We start from the raw sequence: 25,575 nt of genomic DNA, 5'->3' as shown, positions 1-25,575 counted from the left end.
ACAACCCTGTTATCAGACCTGAACTGAAACCAACTCCATGAGTTAGGTGCTTAATTGACTACACCACCCAGGCACTGAGCCAAAATGTGGTTTTGTAAACAAAAGGCGTCAGTGGTGAGTTCAAATTGTTCAAAGTTCAGGATGTATCTTTAAAGAGAGTACAGTTCCACTGTCTTCTAGAAGTTTAAAAGGCTTATTTGTGGCTAAGAGGTAACGTTGGTCTATAAGATGAAGTTCTCAATCTACTGCTTATGGAGCATAAAGTTAGATACAGGATGGATTCCTATGATGAGATATTCCATAAATGTACATATTTCCCACATCTGAAATGTTTACTTAAAAGAGAACTAAAATTGCATCTTCTTTTTCCATTGTTATTTTCAAGATCTCTCTTAAGGATAACAAACATACTAACACATTATCAATTGTACTTCAACAGTTTAATAATTACATGATGCCTGAAAAGAAACTGTATTTTTCCTAAAGTTTTTCCAATAGAAGGTTAGCACAGTTGATTCTTGAAAAACATGGGTGTGGATTATGCAGGCCCAATTCTATGGAGATTTTAAAAATAAATACAGTACAATACTATAAATATATTTTCTCTTCCTTATGATTTTTAATAACATTTTTCTCCATTTTAATTTCTTATAAGAATACAATATATAATACATATAACATACAAAATATGCATTAAACAACTACTTATGTTATTAATAAGGCTTCCAATCAACAGTAAGCTATTAGTAAGTTAACCTTTTAGAGTTAAAACTTTTATGTGGATTTATGATTGCACAGGGGATCGGTGCCCGAACTACCACATTGTTCAATAGTCAACTGTATTTCTCACCTTCAGTATGTTTTTTCAATATATGTTTTTTATTGTTTATGTTAGTGCATACAAAGCCATTACCTTTAAATCTGGTATGTAAGGCCTTCAAATTATTAGCTATCATTTTTGTTCTACTAATAAGGATGCCTTCAGCAGTTTATGTATCATCAAATATACTAAAAATAGAGATCTAGTAAATAAACTTATTTTTACTATTTTAAAGTTCTCAAATCATTACAGATGATTTTACTCATTAGGTGGCCCTGTTGACAATGGCAATTATGCTAAGTATTTTGACAATGATAACAATATAAGGGTATATTTCAACATATATTGGAGGTCTAAAGAAGCAGAAAGGAAACATTGAGGTTACAAGATACAAGAACTAAAGGAAGCAGCTACCTAGGTGCTCAGATGAGATACCTCACAGAGACGGGACTCAAATTTCTGGGAAAAGGAAATAGTCTGGCTGTTGCTAGTATCTCAAACTTTAGGGTATAGTCATGTATATGAAACTCAGAACTCTCCAGAGAATATGGTATCTGTCTGGCTTTGGTACATAAGGAGTTTGGGGGAGGACTCTAGTGTAGAGGACACCTAGATCTCTGAGAAGGGGATATTGCTTCAAGCAGGGATGGTGCCTGTGATTAGGGCACCATAAGACAGGTTCCAAGGGTGCTGAAAGGTTCTAGACAATGGGACAAGTTCCCTCTGGTAGGTTAAAGACCTGTGTGTGTGTGTGGGGGGGGGGGGGGGACATGAAAAAAAAATGAGTTATTCCTTCTCTCCAGATACCCTTTAGTGCCTGCATTGGTAGCACTGCATGTCACAGAAAATTACCTGACAAGTAAAGCAGTTTGTTGCCTCAGCTCCAGTATCAAAAAAGCCCATTAAAGGACAATTCAGATCTAAGCTTAGTAACCATCAATAAAAGCCCTGTTGTGGTAATGTAGTAGTATCACTCATCGTGATTGTGCAAATCCCAAATTTAAATTTTATCTATTAAATTGCTTATATCTTAGGCACATTAAGAGAAAAAGTTGCAACATCATCATTTTACAATACATTATTTCTAAGTTTTTGGCCCATTCTTACTAGATTTAAATCTATCCTTGCAAAACTTTTTTTTTTTTTTTTTTGGCATTGATTTTAGTCAACTGGGTTTTATGCTTCTGTGTGTGTTTTTGCTTTCTATTTTTTGGTTTTGTTTGTTTGTTTTATTTGATTATAAACTAAGATTTAAAAAAATATATAAACTAAGATTTAGCTAATATTGTAAAGTTTGTAATAAACTATTTGTTCTAGAGTACAATTAAATGATAGAGATAGAAATAATATAAAACACCATATAATTTTTTTATGTTTAATTCCATGCATATCTTTTAAAATTCTACTTAAAATAATCAGACCTTACATGTGGGACTTTATATTTTAATTTATAAATCTATTGAAAACATATTTTTTATCAAATTTCATGTTATTATCAAATGTTCTTAAATTTGATTCCAAATTCTTCTATATCAATTCATTTGATTATCATCACTTACTTTGTGACAACCATATTTCCTCAAAATTTTTCTATATGTATGCACATATGTGTATATATGCAACTTATTATTATATATAGATAACATATTGGCAACATATATAATATAGAGTTATTACATATAGTATATAAATATAGGTATGGTCTGAAGATTGTGTCTCCCAAAATTCAATATTGAAAAACTAATAATCAAGGTGAATGAAAAAAGTATTATAAGGTGAGGTCTTTGATAGGTGATTAGATCATAAGGACAGAGCCCTAATAAATTGCATTGGTGTCCTTACAAAGATGTTCCAAAGACCTTCTTGGCCTTTCCACCATGTGAGGACATAATAAGAACTCAGCCATCTACAAGCCAAGAAGAAAGTTCTCTCTAGAATCAAACCATGTTGACACCTTTGTCTTAGACTTCCAGCCTCCAGAACTGAAATAAATTTCTCTTGTTTATAAGTCACCCAGTCTGTGGTATTTTTGTTACAGTAATCCAAAAGGACTAATTACATATGTATCAACTAGCAGACACACTGATGAAATATGATCTGAGATATGTCCATTTCCTCATTCCTCAGAAATTAATTTTTAAGGTAAACATAAAACTTATTCTACTTATAAGCATGGTGGCCATACATCTCAGATTGCCAAAGAGTAAATTGTACGGAAGGAAGTACAACACTACTTATTAGGTTAAGGTTCAGATTAGTTGTTTTTTTCTTTAAGATTTTATTTATTTACTCATGAGACACACACAGAGAGAAAGAGAGAGAGAGGCAGAGGCACAGATAGATGGAAAAGGAGGTGCCATGCAGGGAGACTGACATGGGACTCAATCCCTGGTCTCTAAGATCATGCCCTGGACTGAAGGTGACGCTAAACCGCTGAGCCATTCAGGCTGCCCTGAGCCACCTGGGCTGCCCAAGATTAGGGTTTCACTTCCCCAAAAATTCTATAAAGCCATTCAATGAATTTAGCATGATAGGAAGACACAGACCAATATATATTTATCATTTGTGTAACCATATACTAGAAATGAGTAATTAGAAAATATTGTTGCAAAATGCATACAGTGTAAACTATTAAATATTACAGATCTTATTCATTTATTTATTTACAAGAATTAATTAATTAATTGATTGATTGATTGATTGATTGATTCATGAGGACACAGAGAGAGAGGCAGAGACACAAGCCGAGGGAAAATCAGGATCCATGCAGGTAGCCCGATGTAGGACCTGATCCCATGACTCTAGGATCACGCCTTGAGCTGAAGGCAGATGCTTAACCGCTGAGCCACCCAGGCATCCCTGAAAATAATATTTAAAGAAGAATAAATGGAGAAACATCCTGTGATTATGGATTAAAGAGTGAAAAATTGCTGTGATGACAAACCTCTTAATTTTTTCTACAGGTGTAGTGTAATACCATCAATATTCTAATAGATTTTTTGGAATTAATTAAAAATTTAACTTTAAGAATATTTTAACTTTAAGATTTATACAAAAAGGTAAATGATATAAAAGAGCTAAAACAATTTCAAAAGTGAAGATCAATTTTGGAAGACTCAGACAAATTGATTTCAAGAATTATTATAAAGATGAGTAATCAAAACAGAGTGGTGTACTAACATAGGATAACATAGGATCCAATGGAAAGGACTGGAGCATCCCAAAAGAGGCCCTGACTTACATGGTCTATAGATGTTCAAAAAAGTCTCTGAAGTAATTCCAATGGGAAAAGGAATACTGGAAATGATTTTCTATAGATATATGAATCCCTGAATGATAGCTGCTGCAGATTTAAAAGATATACACGGAATTAAACATTAAAAAAAAGATTTTGGATGTGCAGGTCCAAATTGAAGCCACTAAAAAACTCTTTGTTTGTTGTTCATTTGTTTCTTTTAATTTCCAACAGGATACTATTAAGAAACCACACCTTTTTTTTTTTTTTTTTTTGAGGTGGAGACAAAAAGCTGAGACTTTAAACAATAACTTTTATAAGTGACAAGGCATAAGGATGGCAGAAAATGGTTTATTTTAGAATGAGTTCTGCTATATAGTCTGCTGAGGAAAATGCCTAACACCCTTTACAGTGTTTTCCTACTATTCTCTATCCCTCATTCAACCTAATCCCAAACACACACACACACACACACACACACACACACACACACACACTATTCACAAAATATACTCCCTGATGGGTCCTAGGAGGTTCTAGAGTCACCCATACTGTTATTGCAGAAACTGAGTTTCCATTTGTTCCCAGTTCTACCTTTCTAACCTCCTTAGACAGGTAGTCTCTTACCTTCCTGTTTTCACATTTGTCCTGTTACTATTTACCCTCTGCATATCAACTATTTTCTAGATTACTACAATAGTTTCTTTACATATCTAAACCAATCGTTCTCAAAAGCAATTCAGATCATGTTACTCTATCAAAATTCTTCAAAGATTTTTTTTTAATCTCACTCAAACTAAAACACAAAGTCCTTACTTTGAACCTGAAGCCAACATATGACTTGCCCCTACTCCGTGCTTCTAAGACCTTAATACACTGTTTTCTATCCTTCACCTACATTTTGTTATTCCTCCAACTTTGACAGTATGATTCACTTGTTTTTCCTTCTAGAAGGAGCTTTTTTCTTTTTTTCTTTTCCACCAGTATATTCAAAGTACCTTGAACTGTGTCTGGAAGTAGTGGACAATAAGAAACTACTTATAGACAGGATAGCTGAATAAACAATAAAAAAAAAAAACTTCTAACACATATCTGCATTAGTATGGCTCTTTACATTAATCTTACTGGGAAAATTCATAAGGAAAGAATTTTTTAAACATAATAATAGGGATGCCTGGGTGGCTCAGCAGTTGAGCGCCTGCCTTTGCCTCAGGACATGATATGGGAGTGCCAGGATCGAGTCCCACGTCGGGCTCCCTGCATGGAGCCTGCTTCTCCCTCTGCCTGTGTCTCTGCCTCTCTGTGTCTCTCATGAATAAATAAATAAATAACTTTAAAAATACTGCTTAAAAAAAAGTAATGATAGGGATGCCTGTGTGACTCAGTAGTTGAGCATCTGCCTTTGGCTCAGGGTGTAATCCCAGAGTACCAGAATGGAGTCCCACACTGGGTTGCCTGCATGGAGCCTGCTTCTCCCTCTGCCTATGTCTCTGCCTCTTCCTCTGTCTCTCATGAATAAATAAATAAAATATTTTAAAAAATAAAAATAAGAGTAATGATAGTTTATTATAAAACATAATAGCTTATCTTTCTTGACAATTGGTTAAAACAATACTTAATAAATAAGCTAAGAATTATTCTATTTAAAAGTTTTGTCTCACTTTAGATAGAAATATGAAACTGCACACTGTTATAAAATATTTAAAATGTCTTCTACTGACATTCAGATATAAAGTTTTAGGCTAGGTTTTGTTTTAACTTTAAAAATTCAAAAGATATGAGTACTGCAATAGAGTGTAAAGTGACACATTCAATTCCCATCAGACTCCAATCTTACAGATCATAGCTGTAGGGCATTTTTATTAACTTAGGCTTGAATACATCTCTTCTGTTGGTTTTAGTCTTTGTGAAAGTTTCTAATTTCATAAGAAAGTAAACCTTTCAGTATTAAAGTGAGTAGACAATATGATCTCTATCAATCCCTTAGGTAAGATATTTCTCAAGTTTCTGAATAATTATGACCTTGGAGATGATAAGAAAACTGACAGAATTTATGAGAATTTAAAGCTTTAAGAGTCTTGTACCCTTGGTCTGGTACCCATGTCCCCATGGCAAATCTGCCTGTGGTGGGAATGAAGATTAAACATGTCCTATATTAGACAACAGTCCTGCTATTCTCATCCAAGTAATAATGAAATAATAGAATAATAGCCAACTCTTATGACAGTTTTTTCACATAAATATTAATATTATAAATTCATATTTAATATAAATATTAAATACTTAAATTTTATAAATCACTATATATTAAATCAATTAGATTTTTATGGTATATTTCCTAATACATAGTAAAATTTAATGAGCAGACAAGTAGAAAAAAGATTAGTTTACACAAATGTGCACATACATATCCGCATACATATGTAGATATACGTATATGTATATTCACAAGGCAAAATCTCAATTTATTGAGATATAAATATGATTTGGTCATATTTTTCTGATAACTATGCTCCACTGAACCATTTTCTTTCTGAAAAACAATAGATTGATATTGATATCTTTATTGATATCTCAGTCTGCTTCTGAAACTGCTTATGTAATTTTGATTATTGGTATTTTAGTTTATTGTGATAAGACTTAGTTAGTGCCTTTTGATAATGTCAAAATAATATCTTACCTGTTTCATTCTTCCCATAAAAGCTAGATACAGTTCTGAGCAGGATAGAGGAAACATACTATGCTTTATCACTCCTCTGTCTACTTGATCTTCAGTTGTTTGAAAGCAGATTGTGCTTGTTTATAGTTTGTTTTCCACCTGGGTGGCTCAGCGATTGAGCGTCTGTGTTCCGCTCAGAGAATGATCTCAGAATTCGGGGATCAAGTCCTACATCAGGCTCCCAGAGAGAGCCTGCTTCTCCCTCTGCCTGTGTCTCTGCCTCTCTCTCTGTCTCTCTCATGAATAAGTAAGTAAGTAAGTAAATAAATAAATAAATAAATAAATAAATCTATCTTTAAAAAAAGTGCTTGTTTATAGTTTGTCTGCTTTACTAACACGTCTATAAACGTGATGATTTACTGCTTCTATGTATAGCGTTAGTTGAGAACTTGTTTTGTAACAGGCTTACATAATGGGGCCCTCCCATTAGGATGAACTGATTTCTGGCAGGCCACAAGATGCTTTCCATAGTAACAGGTAATAGCAATCCAGGTAATAGTGTGGGAGACATGTCTAGGGCTTGACTACTTACTGACTGGCGTGGTCACTTTCATTGCCTTTGGAATCCAGGCTCTCTTTAACTAGTCTGTGACTAGAAGTATGATTATGGAAGCCTCAGGCAAAAACAATGGAAAACTAATAAACCTACACTAGTGTCAGTATAACTCTCAGAGAAATTATGGTTTATGAGGAAGAAATCATATATTTCTCACCCCCCCCAAAAAAAAACATCTACAATGCTGACAGCTCTACTAGGACTCTTCTCTGCTCAGTTCCCTCTGTCTCCTTATTTTTCCATACATTAGCATTTTTTTTAGGCCAACAATCAGCACCAGCACCTTGTTTACCATCAGGAGCTCTTTGGTAGGTTCTTTCATGCAGTTAAGAATGAAAGAAATTAGACAAAGAATCCCATCCTAAAGGAGGGGATAAGGATAAGGAATCATTTCTAATGCATAATTTCTGCAAAAATCCAAACCACTCTAATAGAATACCTTCTTATTGTCTAAATTGACCTTATATTTTTGGATACTGTACTAATTATATTTCTTTAAATTCTGTCTTGGAGAATTTAATAATTTGTTCTCAATACATCATATCACCACTATAACCTCTTTACTTTTATGATCTCAGGGAACACAATATTTTAAATGCTAGCTGAATCCTTCATGGATACAAATAAAAAAATATCTGTCTAAAAATAAATAAATTTAAAGAAACTTAAGGATCTGTACCTTAGAACAAATTACCCCATGACTTAGTAAATACTATGACCATCAAAGCATCTATACAACTCTTGAGTAATAGATTGCATGAAATAGAATTTTGCTTTGTATAAAAAATTGACTTACATTATGTATAAGGTCCTATTATTCTATTATTTCTATGAGATTTTATTATTTCATTTTATTCATGCAGGCTGATTCTGAATTGAACTGATTTAAATGGACAAATTTTGAAAGAGCAATTATTTTCCTGGATCATGAAGATTTAGGTATTAATTGACACAAAAAAGCAAACTAAGAACATTAGGTTTAAAAAATAATTAAACATACATGGCAGGATTCTGCTCTTTCTAGATCTAGATGGAAATCATGTGTTCTAAAAACAAAAACAAAAAAACAGACACCTGATTGGCTCCGTTGTTTAAAGGTCTGCCTTTGGCTCAGGTCTTGGTCCTGGGGTCCTGCTTAGTGGAGAATCTGGCTCTCCTTCTCCCTTTGACCCTCTTACCCCCCACCACTTGTACTCTCTTTCTTACTGTATCTATCTCAAATAAATAAATAAAGCCTTTTAAAAATAAAGAAACAAAAAAAAAAAAACACATAACATTTGCACTATTCTATAAAGCCATAAATCTTGAAAATAAGTAAGAGGAAAGATAGGTTTAGAAATACTTCAATTCAGTGGCATTAAAAATTTTATGCTCAAAAACTCCTAAAAGAATTTTTAAAACATTCACACATTTTTAGGTTGGTACAAAGTTTGTTTTAAATCTATTATAAGTTTAAATAAATGCAGAGTGTATTATTTTAAAGATTTATTTATTTGAGAGAAAGAGAGTGACAGGAGGAGAAGAAGGAGAGAATCCTCAAGCATATTATCCATGGGGCACAGAACTCAATATAGGTCTCAACCCCACAACCCATGAAATCAGGACCTGAGTTGAGACCAAAAGTCAGATGCTTAATGGACTGAGCCACCCAGGTGCCCCTATACGGAGTATGATTTTTGACAAGTTGCAAATACTAACATTTAGAACTAAAATGTCATTCTTTTCAAGTACCCAATAAAATATAAAAAACAATAGAATATAAAAGTAAACACACACAGCATTTTTAAAGCACTATAATGAAATAAATATGTACCTATTATTTCTCTCTTTTGATGTAGCTTTAAAGTAATAACAAAAATCTGTATTATACCCTGTGACCATATGTTGATGTTACATATAGTAACCACACTGGCTTGCTTTCTGCAAATTGCAAAATTAGTGCAAGGATTTACTTTAAAATGTCTATATAAAAAACAATTATGTTATTAAACATCAATTGCCCATAAAGATTTATCCATTTCAAAATTTTAATGTTTTCCCTAAATACTTCATATTCAGAGAAAATATGTCTTAAAAGCAAATTTAGATCAATATTCCTTCTTTTAAATCAATTACATTTATTCTTTTCCTTAGAACTGTGCCTCCCTACTAAGAAAATCTTGAGACGTTCAGAATTTTGACATCCACCTCTAAACACATGATTGCTGAATCAGTTATTTATTGTCATATGCACAACAGACAATCACAAAATATCAGTGTCATACTGCAAGTAGTTTTACTGACTTCTCTGGGGATCAACAGGGCTTGTCAGAGGTGACAAGAGTGACCTATATCTATTCTATGCATCTCCCTTTCAATAAAAACTTCTCACTAGGAGTGTGTACAGTTAGCTTAACTTCAAGGAAATAAGTATTTGAGTGTATAACTAACCTGGCTGAGTTTGAACTAAATGAAGATCCAATTATTATGCCATGAAAGCTATCAACTGGCCTATGGCACTCAACTGGTGAAAACAGTTGCTTCAGTTATCAGATGTGGTTATCTGGTGAATGAAGTGACAGCTGTTCTTAGTGTAAAGGGGATTGATACTGTAAAGGCTTTAGGGTGAAATGATAAAGTAAAAAAAAAAAAATCAATCTTAATACTACACTGAGAACTCATGATAATGAGTTTAATGCAAGATAATGTAACAGAGTTTCTATATGTTCTTTAAAAAGTTTTCCTCTCCTTTATGCCCATGAATTTGTGGTATCTTAGGCAATGGACTCAATGAATATTTGTTGAGTTGAATCACTGTATCGCCCTTCCACCTCCCTCTTCTATTAGGTTCTAACACCTAAACTTTCCAGTCCCAAGTGTTAATCATCTATTTGCCAAAATGCTCTCAAAAGAATGTTTTCAACAGGAGATAAATTACTGGTGTAAATTAGAAGTTAGAAGAGCCCTTTTAATACATTGAGGCCTTCTGAACACTGACTTAATGTGAAAACTGAGGTATTATGATTACTACTGGTATTATTGTCTACATTTCCAAGAAAATAAATGGGTGTTGCTATATGATCTAGACAGTGAGGAGTAAGGTAAAGCTCACAAATTATTTTAGGATGCTTTCTGTTATTAGAATATTCCACAGAAAAAGTTAGAAATAATTTCACAACCAAATAGTGAAAGGGGATCCCTGGGTGGCGCAGCGGTTTAGCGCCTGCCTTTGGCCCAGGGCGCCATCCTGGAGACCCGGGATCGGAGTCCCACATCCGGCTCCCGGTGCATGGAGCCTGCTTCTCCCTCTGCCTGTGTCTCTGCCTCTCTCTCTCTCTCTCTATGTGACTATCATAAATAAAAGAATAAAAATAAAAAAATAAATAGTGAAAGGTTTCAAGGTTTCAGATCCATTGATCCATTAGGAATAAATTTTGTTTCCCTTAGAGACATATCCAGTGAGAAGACATATCTAGTGAGAAGTCGCTACAGCCGACGTCAAAGAGGTTGCTGCCCGTGTTCTCCTCTAGGAATTTGATGGTTTCCTGTTCCACATTTAGGTCTTTCATCCATTTTGAATTTGTTTTGTGTATGGTGTAAGAAAGTGGTCCAGTTTCATTCTTGTGCATGTTGCTGTACAGTTCTCCCAGCATCATTTGTTGAAGAGACTGTCTTTTTCCCTTTGGATATTCTTCCCTGCTTTGTTGAAGATGAAATGACCATTTGGCTATGGATATATTTCTGGATTTTCTATTCTGTTCCATTGATCTGTGTCTGTTTTTGTGCCAGTACCATACTGTCTTGATCACTACAGTTCTATAATACAGCTTGAAGTTCAGAATTTTGATGCCTCCAGCTTTGTTGATTTGCAAGATTGCCTTAGCTATTTGAGGTCTTTTCTGGTTCCATATAGCTTAGGACTATTTGTTCTAGCTCCATGAAAAATGCTGGTGGTATTTTGATAGGGATTGCATTAAATGTGTAGATTGCTTTGGGTAATATAGACATCTTAGCAATATTTATTCTTCCCATCCTGGAGCACAGAATGTTTTCTTTTTTTAATTTCTTTGTGTCCTCTTCAATTTATTTCATATGTATTCTATAGTTTTCAGATAAGAGATCTCTACCTCTTTGGTTAGGTTTATTCCTAGATATCATATAATTTTTGGTTCAGTTGTAAATGGGATCAATTCCTTGATTTCTCTATCTGCTGCTTCATTAGTGGGGTACAGAAATGCCACAGATTTCTATACATTGATTTTGCATCCTATGGCTTTACTGAATTCATATATCTGTTCTAGCAATTTTTTTAGCAGAGCCTTTCATGTTTTCTGCATAAGGTATCATGTCACTCTTGGGACTTCATCAGGATAAAAAGCATCTGAACAGTAAAGGAAACAATCAGCAAAATTAAAAGGCAGCCTACAGAATGGGAGAAGCTATTTACAAATGACATATCTGATAAAGAGTTATTATCCAAAATCTAAATAATTTATCAAACTCAACACCCCCAAAATAATCCAGTTAAGAAATGGGCAGAAGACATGAATAGATATTTTTTCCAAAGAAGACACACAGATGGCTAACAGACACATGAAAAGATGCTCGACATCACTGAACATCAGGGAAAAACAATCAAAATTATAATGAGATATCATCTCACACTGGTCAGAATGGCTAAAATTAACAACACAAGAAACAACAGATGTTGATGAAGATGTAGAGAAAGGCGAACCCTCTTGAACTGTTGGTGGGAATGCAAACTAATGTAGCTACTCTGGAGAACAATATGGAGGTTCCTCAAACAGTTAAAAATAGAGCTTCCCTATGAACCAGAAACTGCATTGCTAGATATTTACCCAAAGGATAAAAAAATACAGATTCAAAGGGGTACATTCATCCTGATAGCATCATTATCAATAGTAGCCAAGCTATGGAGAGAACTCAAATGTCCATCTATTACTCCTAATAATGTACTATCAAAATGTTTGTTTCCTGTCTCAATGAAATTATGATTTGCGTGCTTAGATGTTTTAATTCCAAAGGCAGAACTATTTTTTTAAAAGATTTTATTTGTTTGTTCATGAGAGACACAGAGAGAGAGAGAGAAGCAGAGACATAGGCAGATGGAGAAGCAGAGTCCAAGCAGGAAGCCCAATGTGGGACTTGATCCAGGGATCTCGATCACACCCTGAGCCAAAGGCAAATGCTCAACTACTGAACCACACAGGCATCCCATGGCAGAACTATTTTTATCAGGAGATACCACAATAATTTTCTTGAACTGGAAATTAAGACTCACTTGGCCACTTTAGAGTTCTCATGCCTTTGAAACAACAGGGCAAAAGAAAGGTAGCTACCATACTAGCAGAGGTGACTGATCCTGACTATCAAGGAGAAACTGTACTCCTGTCCCAGAATAGTGATAAAAGTGGGTATGTTTGGAATGTAGCAGATCCCCTCAGGTGCCTTTTAGTATCACCATGCCCTGTGATTAAAGTCAATGGAAAACTAAAATAATTCAATGCAGGAAGGACTACTAATGGCCCAGATCCTTTGAGATTATATTATTGCTTATGTTTCACTATGGAAACTATGGATGAAATGTTTATATTAATACTTGCATTTCTTTTTTTAATTTTATTTTTTATAGTTATGAACCTTTCTGAAATACCTTAGCTGATATCTTTGAATGCTGTCTTTTTATATTTTTGTTCACTCTAGCTGCTTAAATTAGATGCATCTATTTTTTTTCTTTTTATGACTTTATCTGTTCATTCATGAGAGACACAGGGAAAGAGGAAGAGACACAGGCAGAGGGAGAAGCAGGCTCCCTGTATGGAGCCCGAAGTGGAACTCCATCCCGGGACTTAGATCATGCCCTGAGCCAAAGGCAAATGCTCCACTGCTGAGCCACCCAGGCATCCCTAGATGCATCTAACACAACCTTTTTCTCTGAGTTTCTGGGATACGATGATCTGTCAATCAAGTTAAATTTGACCATCTATTTTTAGGGATTGATAAGAGAAAATAGTTCTTTTATTTTCTGTATTAGTAATTTATTATACTTAATCAAAAATTTTTGTTAACTTTTTACTATAATGTTAATTACAGTTAATTAAGTTTAGGGAGCTCTACTGAATCCCACATATATGTGTGTGTGTAATGTACAATCTCCCCTCTTAAAAAATCAGCAAGCAAGAATATCGTGTACCCAAAAACTTAAATCTTATTATACATGTTTTCTTATCTAAACTTTATTTTACTCCTCTATTTACTTTCTTTATATTTTGATCCTATTTTAATTCATTTTTATCAAAGAAGAAATTAGAAAATTCACTTTTATTTTAAAATTTTTGTATCACATCTTAATTTTATTCTTTTTTTTATGCCAAGAAAAAAGTAATTTCCCTGAAAAGCAAAAAAACAAAACAAAACAAAACAAAACAAAAAAACGAAAAAATTCTGCTTTCATGTCTATGATATATAACTTTGGAATTTGTAGTAATTACCCTAATTTTATACTGTATTCCATATAGTCTACTTTGAGAACATGGAATACATTATGTAACTAGTAACTTATAGGAATGCATATGTATCAGCCACGGTCACATCAGAGAAACAGAACCAGCAGATTATGAAAACAGGAAGCTAGAGAACAGGAGAGTATGGGGGAGAAAGGGAGAGGGAGCGGGAGGTGGGCTTGGAGAAAAGCAAAAGAGAACAGAGAAAAGAATTTATTGCAAGGAATTAGTTTGTGTGATTGTGGCTGACTAGGCAATTCCGAGTAATTTTTGTCAGGTCATAGTGTGCAGGTTGGACAAAGGCAAGAGCTGAGATTATGGTCCAAAATGAAATTTCTTCTTTAGGGAAATCTCAATTCTGCTGTTATGGCATCAAAACTGATCAGATTGTGCACATCCAGATTAACCACTATAATCGTATTTCCTCTAATTCAACTGGTTTTAGATGTTAAGTACATGTACAAAATACCTTTATAGAACAGCTAGGTACTCCAGCTTAAGTAAGCTGACAGATAAAACTGAACATCAAAGCATGTATTTTACACTAACTAATTTTATCAATATTTAGCGAGCTCCTATGACTTGTCAGGGTTTATTTTAAGCATTGTGGGTAATAAGGTAAAGTAACCAGACAAGGAAATAGCAATTTATAAAGCCTCTTCTTCAGTAGGAAACATGCAATAACTGTTAAGGTTATTTCAGGTAATGAAAATAAGAAAATAAGTCAGGACAACTGGATAGAGATAGGCAGAACAGGGGTACTTTCAAACTTTTATGTCAGAAAAAGACCTCTCTGAGGAGATCACATTTGTGCTGACATCTTTTTAAAAGGAAAAAATAAGAACCCTGAAACCCAGAAGAAAAAAAAAATATATAAGGCTCTTAAGATGTATATGAATTTGAAAGGCTAGGGGAACAGAAAAAAGACAGAGTGGAAATTGAGAGGAAATGAGGTCATTCTTTTGGGCAAACATCAGATAATAAAATTTCAATGTAAGCCATGCATATTATTTAAATTTAACTGCAAGGTGATTTTTAACCCATTGGAGAATTCTAACCAAATGTATAAGATATTCCAAATTACATTTTCCAAAACATAAAAGAGTACACTATTGCTCTTCAGAGAATGGTTAATAACAGCAACAATTTAAGAGACAACAATATTAGAAAATGGTGATGTGAGATAACAAGATAACAGTTCAGGTGGAAAGACAATAGGGTGATAGATTGAACTTTAATTCTACTTGAACAATGGGTTTCCATCGTACCATTTACCAAGGTGAGGAAGCATGGCAAAAGAAACAGATTTGAGGGAATGAAGACACAAGTAAGTCAGTTTTTGTGATGTCAATTTTGAGATTTTTATTAGAGATGTTATACATACCTAAGTGGATTATGAAAAAAATGTCAGTGTTTGTGGATTGTTACATTTGTCCTATGAATCAAGATGTCTTAATTCACTATAGCATCCTCCCACAGTGAGCTCAGTATTGCCACAGTAATTCCTTTGCTCAAGTGACACTGATGAACATGCTGCAAACAGAGGCTTAGAATGTACAATAGGCTTATTATCTCATTCTACATGTCTAACATATGAATAACTGCAGGCTAGACCATTGGGAAAAAATGTGGAAAGAGGAGCTTTCCAAAACAAATTTTCTTTTATTCTCATGCCCAACTGGAAAACACCACAAACTGTCATTGTATGAGTTATCATAGGTAAGATTTTCAGAAGAACTACACAACTTAGACAAACCCCAAATTCTGTCTCATGGCATCAGGACCAGATTAAGTAGTTATTATATTACTAATACTGTGCTAGATGTGCCTTGGGAGTAAGTCTACACACTCTATGGAACACTAACTGGAAGATATCTCTCTCATTAAAAAACATATATATTTTAAAAACAAAGGACTAGAAAAAAAACACAAAAGGACTGTGACAACACCAAATACTATTGAAGATGTGGGGCAACTAAAAATCTCATTCATTCCTGATAGAAATGCAAATGATATACCCACTTTGGAAGACAGTTTTGCAGTTTCTTACAAAACAAAACATAATCTTACCCTGTGATCCAGCAATCACACTCTTGGAACATTTATCCAATGGAGTTGAAAATTTATGTCTACACAAAAATCTTCACATCCATGTTTCAAACATTTTTATTCATAATTTCCAAAATGAAAAAAAAAAAGAAAAAAACAAGCTTTTGGATGCCTGGATGGCTCAGTCAGTTAAAGTGGCTGCCTTAATTCAGGTCATGATCCCAGGGTCCTAGGATCAAGCCCCATCCCAAGTCAGGCTCTCTGCTCAGCAGGGAGGCTGCTTCTCCCTTTCTCTCTGCCTTCTGCTCCACATGCTTGTTCACTCTTTCTCTGTCAAATAAATAAATAAAATCTTTAAAAAAATAGTTTTCTTTCAGTAAGCAAATGGATAGGTAAAGTGTTGTATATCCAGACAATAGAATATTAGTAAGCAATAAAAAGAAATAAGCTATCAAGCTGTGATTAGACATGAAGGTATATGAATGTATCTTTTTTTTTAAATTTATTTATGATAGTCACACAGAGAGAGAGAGAGAGAAAGAGGCAGAGACATAGGCAGAGGGAGAAGCAGGCTCCATACACCGGGAGCCCGACGTGGGATTCGATCTCAGGTCTCCAGGATCGCGCCCTGGGCCAAAGGCAGGCACCAAACCGCTGCGCCACCCAGGGATCCCTGAATGTAAATTACTAAGTGTATGAATCCAAAATGAAAAGGCTCCACACAGCAGGAATCTAATTGTATGTCATTCTGTAAAGAGTAAAACTACTGAAGCAGTAAAAAGATCAGTAGTTGCCAGGGATTAGGAGGAAGCTGGGATGAAGATGTGGAACACAGATGATTTTTAAGACAGTAAACTTATATTGTATGATACTATAATGATGGGCATATGTCATTACACATTTGTCAAAACCACATATTTGTCCTATAGAAAGGACAATACCAAAAATGAACAAGAATGTAGACTGTGGACTTTGGTTAATAATGATACGTAGGGTCATCACTGTAAGGTCATGAATGTAACAAAGGTACTACTCTGTTGAGGGATGATAATAAGGGGGGAGGCTATGAATGTGTTAGGGCAGAAGATACATGATAGCTCTCTGACCTTTCTACTATTTTTACTATGAACATAAAACTGTTTTAAAATATAGTCTATTAATAAAAGTTAAAATTAAAAAAAGAGGATCGGACCTGCACTTCTGGGAATATGTAATAGATGCACATTTCTCAATTCCTCCTCAGGGGAATAACTTAAACCCTGAACATTATATATTAAACAAACATGAAAATTCTGGAAGATGGAAAAGAAAGTAGACCAGCTAACCACCTCCTGACTCAAACAGGGGCACTGTGGCAAGCATCCTGTTTCTTTTGTTGTTGTTGTTGTTTCGTCTTCTAGATCCAACACTTGTAGCTGAGGAAGAAAGTAAGCAAGAAAAACCAAACACATGTAAAGGACCTGTTCGTAATATTTCCTATAGTTGCATGTGAATCTGCAAGTATGTCCAATAAAAATTTTAATTAAAGGAAAGAGGACTGAGTAATGAATCTTGAAGTTTTAGTAATCATTTGAAAAGGAAGAAATTAAGCCAGAAACAAATGATGAAAGCGAAGACATCAGAAAGTAATTGAGGAAAATAAAATGTGTTTTGAGAAAGAGGGAGTGATTTATATCAAATGCTTCTGTGTATTCCATTAAGATGAAAGTAGAAATGTGGAGACTGTTTAGCAATATGAAAATCTTTTGTTACATTCATCAAAAATAATTTTGGCAGAGTGAAGGAGACAGAATCCTGATTTCCCTTGCAAGGAGATGAAGGTAGGAAAGAACTCAGTGATGCTTGGTGATATAGTTAAGAACACTTGCAATAAATAAAAGTTAGGAGAAATAAGAACATAATAGAAAATCATATAGATCAAGAACTATTAAAAAGAATGACAGGTAAATAAGATAGAATTCTCAACTGATTATATTCCCCTAAAATTCATATGTTGAAGACCTAACCCCCAATATGATGATATTTGTAGGTGAGGACTTTGAGAGACAATTAGATTCAGATGAGGTCATGAGGATATGCTCCCAAGAAGGGGATTACTATCTCTACAGGATGAAGAGAGATAAGAACTCTCCCTCTCTCCACCATATGAGGACGCAGCAAGAAGGTGGTCATCTGCAAGGCAAAAAGAGGGTCTTTACCAGTAATAAATCTGCAGGCACCTTGATGTTTGTAAACTTTAACTTTGTTTTTATTTTATCTCTAATTATAAATTCAAGGACTATCATTTTAATGCTACTTAATATTAAAATGTATCATTTTCAGCACAATAAAATTATACCATTTTTAGGGAATATGGTTTCTAGCACTGAGAACTGCATCTTGGTGAGCAAATAGACATTAACTAACTAAAACTGATCAAATAAACTACAAACAATTACTTAAATGAATCTTTTATTTATGTGCCAAGTGTTTATATCAACTCTGCATTAAAAAAAGAAAAAAATGTTGACAATTTAATATGTGATGAGATGACATTTACCTAGACATTTTAAAGGAAGCAGAAACACAAATATTAGTCTTCTAAATATTCATCACATCATTTATTGCTTTTCTATAAATATAATCAGAGTACTTGATCCTTCACTATATTTGTAATAAATAAAATTACTTTCTTGTATATAGATGTTGTAACTTGACCCATGTACTTTAAATCAGAGATTCACACTGGGTAACAACTTGTTTCAAATTTATGGGGTGGGGAAGACAGGCTTATTCAGGTATCATTTACATAGAGTGAATCAAGCATTCACAGTGTAGAATTCTGTTTTGAAAAATGTATATAAGCACATAGTCCTCACCGATATCAAGATATAGAACAGTTCCAACATCCAAAGTTCCTTCTTGTCCCTTTGTAGATCATCAATTCTCTCCCTTTCCAACACCAAATATTTTCCCTGGTGACTCAGACTTTTATTTTTCAGGGAAGAAAAGTCTGGGGATAAAGGAAGGGTGCTCAGTCTTTCTTGCAGTGGTAACTGCTCTCTCCTCCAAGACTCACCACCTAAGGAATCTTTTTCTGAATTTCTTCTCTGCCCACAGTATTTCTTCTGAGTACTAGTGGCAATCCTGGGTGAAGAGATTGTCAAAATGTTTTAACTTAACTTGTGTCTGTAGTTCCAGAGTTTCTATGTTAGCTCACACTCTGCCATTAGCAATTTACTTAAAAGTTTAGCTGAATTCTTCATACCTGCTTCTATGGTGCCCTAGATCCTTTCTATGGTACCCTGCATTACTTCCCTTCATGCTGTGTCACACAATACAGGGCTCCTGTTCTCTCTCCTTGGTGGCACTAAATCTTCCATAGAATTCAGTATGCTTGGCTGCTGTGTGATCTCAATTCTCTGATGGGTTAAAAGCAGTTTATCTAGCTTTTTTTTTTCTTTCTTTCTTTCCTGTAAGTATGGGATCAATGCTGTTTCCAAATTCCTGCATTCTAGGTAGAACACAACTCCCTTCTTGGTTTGAATTTAATATACTACATCCATTCTCTGTGAGTTTCAAAAATTATAGATCTTCTTTAAGTTACAGAATTATTCTGCCCAATTTTTGTCTTTCAAACATAATGTTTGAACATTTTATTAAATGAAAGCTATGTGCTATAATAGTAAATTCATCTATTGTACATTAACCTTCAAATATGCAAATATACAAATATTACTGGATCACAACATATATGATAACCATAAATGCAATGTAACCTAAAGTGTGAATTTTAACTCAGAAAACTTCTTAGGTACACAGTATAACAAGTGGTTAAGGACATAATCTTTGGTAGAAAGTAATGTTCTTCCCAAAGGCTCCCTTATTTTTCTAGATATGTGACCTTAGAGTAATTTCTTAAACTTCCCAGAACAAAAAATGGCATAATATTAAACATAAATCAAAGTCGTGGAAAGATTGGATTAAATGATCCATGTAAAATATTTTACATATAACCTATGCATATAATTCTTACCATATGTTAGTTGCTATTTCATTATCTTCTTCGTCATCATAATCATTATAAGAGCAGTGATCTAATACCATATAATTAAAAATAATTGGCATAATCATAAGTGCTATCTGAAGAAATATTAAAATGTTACCATTTTTCCATATCATTATTTTTAATGTCCAACGTTTATAATATGAGGGCCAGGGCTTTCTCCTCAACTCAAGTTTACAAGTTTTCAATTGGCTTGCCAGGCCAATAAGGATACTTCTTCTTGTCTAATTTGGTTTCTGGGAAGACTTCATTCAGGTCCTCAATGGTCATTCTGATCAAATGGAATTATGTTCTTCATTTTCTTCAGCTCTTTTTCATATTCTTCAATCCTGGCCTTTGAGAGAGACAAAAACTCAGCACAGCTTTTCGCATCTTCTTTCTCCTCAGCATCCACCTGGACAGTGTACTTATCCTCTGGCACAGGAACCTTCAGGGCATTAAACTTCTTCTCAAAGTCATCTACCAAGCCAGCCTTTGCCACATTGGCCTTGTAGTAAGCACAATCGATAGCAAGTGGTTTCTCAGGAAGAGTAGCCAACCTGGAGGTAAGCATCTCATTCCAGGATTTCAGGAGGTTGGCAATGGCCTTCTGGTTTCGGGGTGTGATCTCCCCAAAAGCTACTCACTCAGTCAATGGTTTTTAGAGCAAGTTTTCACCCAGCCATCTTGAGATCCTTCACCGAACCCAGCGGCCCACCGAAATGTTACCATTTTTATTCTAGTAAGACAATGTGGACCATTTTTAATCTGCCATTCTTCAAAGAAGATATAACATACTTCAAGTCTATTTAATTATAAGAAAAATAATACTGGTCATGTAAAATACTGTATTTCATGCATTTTACAAAAAAATTTTCAAACCAATTTTTTAAAATAATCATGTTTAATTCTCAAGATCTTGATTCTCAAGAGAATTCTGGAAAGACAGATGAAGGAAGGAAGGAAGGAAGGAAGGAAGGAAGGAAGGAAGGAAGGAAGGAAGGAAGGAAAGAAGGAAGGAAGGAAAGGGAGGGAAACAGAAAAGTCTTTTATTTTAAAGAGAAGAGGGAAATTAAAGAAAAGAGAGGAGAGGAGGAAAGAAAAGGAGAGAAAGAAAGAAAGAAAGAAAAGAAAGAAAGAAAGAAAGAAAGAAAGAAAGAAAGAAAGAAAAAGAAAGAAAGAAAGAAGAAAGAAAATAAATTATGAGCTAGATAACAATGAATAACCAAGGCTAATTCAGTCTTATTTGTGCTATTAACTGAATTATGTGACTCCCTCAATTCACATGCTAAACACCTAATTCCCAACCCAATATGACTGTATGTAGAGATATAGTCTGTGAGAAGGTGATAAAGGTTAAATGAAGTCATGGGGGAGCAGAATCTTAATCAGATAGGGCTGGTGCCTTTATATTATAAACACAAAGCAACAATAGAGCATGCTCTCTTCACCATATGAGGACACACTGAGAAGGCGACCATAAAGTCAGGAAGAGAGTTCTCATCAGAAACTGACCATACTGACATCTTGATTTTTAACTTCCCAGGTTTAAGAACTGTGAGAAATACATTTCTGTTGTTTAAGCCACCTAGTCCATGGCATTTGTTACAGCAGACAGAGCAAACTAATTCAGTACAAACAATAGAAAAATGTAAGCCAAATGAATGGATTAATATTTAATATGATTATGCAATTGCATATTTTATTCTTGGAAGAAAAGTTATATATAGAAGAAAAATAAAGAGCTTTAAAACTGTGTGATAGATGAGTATTGGATACTTTGAAGAAAAATTAAACATTTTATTACTTAATTTTCCTTTTTCAGAAGATATCCTACCATCATTCTTTAATACAGCTCACATATATATGGCTATAAATAAGATTATTTTAACACTTTCATATACCTCCATTTAAAATGTTAACTCATGGGATCTATAGATCTATTAAAATTAAAAATTCTAGGTTCACTTTCCACTATCGATTATATACCTGAAATTATATACCTGAAGCATTAAAACAATTACCTAAAAAGGTGAAATTCCAATTAAATACTTATCTGAAAATATTAATCAACTGGGAGTATATTCAAAGACTACCTTAGTATAAAAAAATGCTATTGCAGTCAACCAGCATCAGTTAATTATTAATAAACTTATATTCATTTCTGTATGTAAATTTTAAACTCCATCTATAGAGTAATGTTAAAAATGGTCAGAGAAAGAAAATATAACTTAATCAATCATCATAAAAAATTTATAAATTGCATTTTCTTTAATCATTAAAATGTTCTCTGTTTTAGAGATTTTTCCCCCAGAGCATGGACACAGAAAGACTTTCTAATTAGTCTTTAAATAATCAGAATATAAATGAAATATTCATATTATTCCCTGAAGATTCTAATTAATTGAGTCCTGCCCTCTAAGGGATTATTCCTATCAATACACAGGGGAAAAAGGCAAATAAAAATAAAATTATGAAAGTTTACTAAATGTAGGATAATTGAGGGGAATTCAATCACCCATTTAGAAATTATATTGAGAGTCTAATTGAATCAAGGCTTAAGCAACACTCCAGAGTCTAATCATGGTTAAAATTCTTTTAAGTTTTCTCTGGAGATATTTTGTAAAGGCTTCTCTTATTATAATGTGCAAACACAGGTTTCATCTGGAAATTACAATAGAAGTTATTTATTTTGAAACATATGTATATAGAATAAAAATGTAAAAGTTCAGTAAAATATGTGACTTAATTATTTTGGTAAGGGGTGTGTGGGTGAAACGGTTGACCATCTAACTCTTGGTTTTGGCTCAGGTTTGACTTTAGGGTTATGAGATCAGGCCACATATCAGACTCCATACTCAGTGAAGAGTCTGCCTGGGATTCCCTCTCCCTCTCTGTCTGCCCTTCCCCTCAATAAATACATTCTTTTAAAAAATTAATTACTTTGGTCAGTTAACAACTACAAATTGAAAAAAAAATGCAATTTTAATTAGACATTTTTGCATGATCAGAAAAATCTAGGCCAAAAGATCCTATAACTATGATTATTTTAAGAATTTTTTCTCCAGCTTTTTAGTTTAATTGTAATAATATTTATCTTGATAAATAAAATAAACAAAAAAAATTACAGCTGAAGTCAAAGACCTATTATACATGAAGGAAGCAATGAGTCAATGAAATGGAATGCCATTTTAAAAATCAAATTCCATTATTTTGTTCTCTAAGCATAGTATCATCCCTAGATAGAGAAAACATGATACAAGATTATTGAGATATGTTCTTAATAACAGACTGTGATTATAGATATTAAACTATAAAAGAGCCTTTCCTATTACCAACAATACAGGTCAAAGATTCAAATCAAACTAAAATTTAATAATAAGAAATAATAAGGAAATTAGAAAATAATTTATGATTAATGAATACAAAAAAACAATAAAAGAAAACTTACTGGATGCAGCAAAATCTGTGTTCAGACTTAAATTTATAGCGCAAATGCCTCTATTTAAAAAGGAAGAAAAAAATGAAAAAAATTAAAAAAAATAAAAAGGAGAAAGGAAGTCACCTGGGTGGCTCAGTCGATTAAGCACCTGACTGATTGGCTCAGGTCATAATCTCAGGGTCCTGAGATTGAGCCCAGTGTGAGGTTCCATGCTCAGTGGGGAGTCTGCTTCTTCCTCTCCCTCTGTCCTCCCAGTTTGTGCTTTCTCTATCTCTCAAATAAATAAATATAATCTTCAAAAAAAAGGGGGGGAGGAGAAGGTCTTAAATCAGTGATGAATCTTTCTACCTTAGGAAACTGGAAAAGGAAGAAAAACCTAAATCTAAAGCAAAATAGAAATTAATAAAGTTAAAATAATATAAATAGATGAAAAGGTCTGAGTACTAATATTCTTAGAAATTAAATGAAGTCCAGAATCAATTTATCAAATGGAAATTTTAGTATGAGTCTTGTACTCATAATATCTGTCCTGAAACTATAAGTTGTCAGAGGTAGACAAAATTAAACTCATATACAGTGTTTTATGACTGACTTGCCAGAATTTTCCCCTAGCCTCCAACACAAAGTATCAGAAAGTGCCATCCTTTGGTCAATGAATGTTGTTACCAGACAAGACATTGACCTGGCACTTTCTAAGCATTTAGAAATGTTACCTATTAGCAAATATAAAGTTCAAAATAAAAACATCAAGTAGTATATAGTCAACATCCAAGACTACACAATTTGATGCGAACCTCACTGAAGTCAGTATCCTATATCTTTTGCCTACAAGGATTGAGAAGGTGATCCCAAATTACTAGAGATATATAATTAATATTTTCCTTGGTATTGAGAATGGCTCTAAATACATAAAGCTCCATATCTCAGTCAAAATTTTCATAGTAAAATATCCAATTACAGAAGATTTGAAAGGTTTTATTGATATGGCAGTTTTTAAAATAATAAAAAATAATATTTTGGGGTGAAAAGCACTTGTGTATATTTTGTATCTGATATATTTATAAGTGTACATGAAATAGGCTTATTTGGTAAAAGCATTATGAGTAATTTGAAATTTGCAACAGAGTAATTGATGTAGAATCATTATCATCAATGTATTGAGATATGTGAAGAGACTCAATGTTTCCCTTATTTGTATGATTATTTTATCAAATTTATTAGTAGTATTTCATACCAGAAGATTGTGTTAATTAGGTCGGGAACCTGAAATATTTAAAATGGAGTTAATGAATGTATGTTTATATGTTTTTAGGATATTTAGTTAATACAATATTTAAGTTAGACTAAACACTCTTTAAAGACTTTTAAACATAATTAAATCATTTTAGGTTTATAAAATGGGAAATAATTTTGCAACCTTAAATTTGAAAAGACACTTCATTTTTCTACTGCCCTATGGTGTCTTTAGCTTAGGAAAGGTAGAAATATCTTGTGCTATCCCCTAAATATCATGATTTCCCTTCTTATTATAAGCACTGAAAATTACAGGATCACTCTCGTTCTGCTTACCACAAAACAAGTTTAAGAAACTGATGGCCATGTAAAATATTGACAAGTAACAAATTCTTATTCTAGACTCTGTGATTTCAATTTTTCTTTCTCTAATCTTGAGTGTTTTAAAAGTTTTGCCATATCAGAGCACCTGGGTGGCTCAGTAGATTGATCATTTGACTATTGATTTTGGCTCTGGTCATCATTTCAGGGTGGTGGGATTGAGCTCCCCCTTGGGTTCTGCCTTCAGCATGGAGTCTGCTTGGGATTCTCTCTCTCCCTTTCACTCTGCCCCTCCCATTGTGCATTCGCTCTCAATCTTTCTCTCTCTCTTCCTCAAATAAATAATTAAAATCTATTAAAAATTGCCATATCTAAGAAGTAGAACTCTTGATTGAGCCTAAAATAATAACTAAATGGGGTGAAAAATGCCCTATCGAAATAGAAGACAGAGAATCAAAATTAATACCTTTCAAATTCAAGATTTTGGCTCAAAAATTAACAAGAGCATGGTGACTCTAAATATAAAAGAGGCAAAACAAATCAAATTGATAAAAGGATAATCAGTTTTCAGGTCATTCCAAAATACGTCATTGATTTCAGCAAGGACAACTCTGGAAATTTTAGCACTTCAGAATCCTAATACAGGATTCTTTACAAAATCCAGCAATGATCT

This window comes from Canis lupus, chromosome 22, assembly GCF_011100685.1.
Source record: "Canis lupus familiaris isolate Mischka breed German Shepherd chromosome 22, alternate assembly UU_Cfam_GSD_1.0, whole genome shotgun sequence".
In the NCBI taxonomy this organism is placed as follows: Eukaryota; Metazoa; Chordata; class Mammalia; order Carnivora; family Canidae; genus Canis; species Canis lupus.
This window is presented reverse-complemented; position numbering follows the sequence as displayed.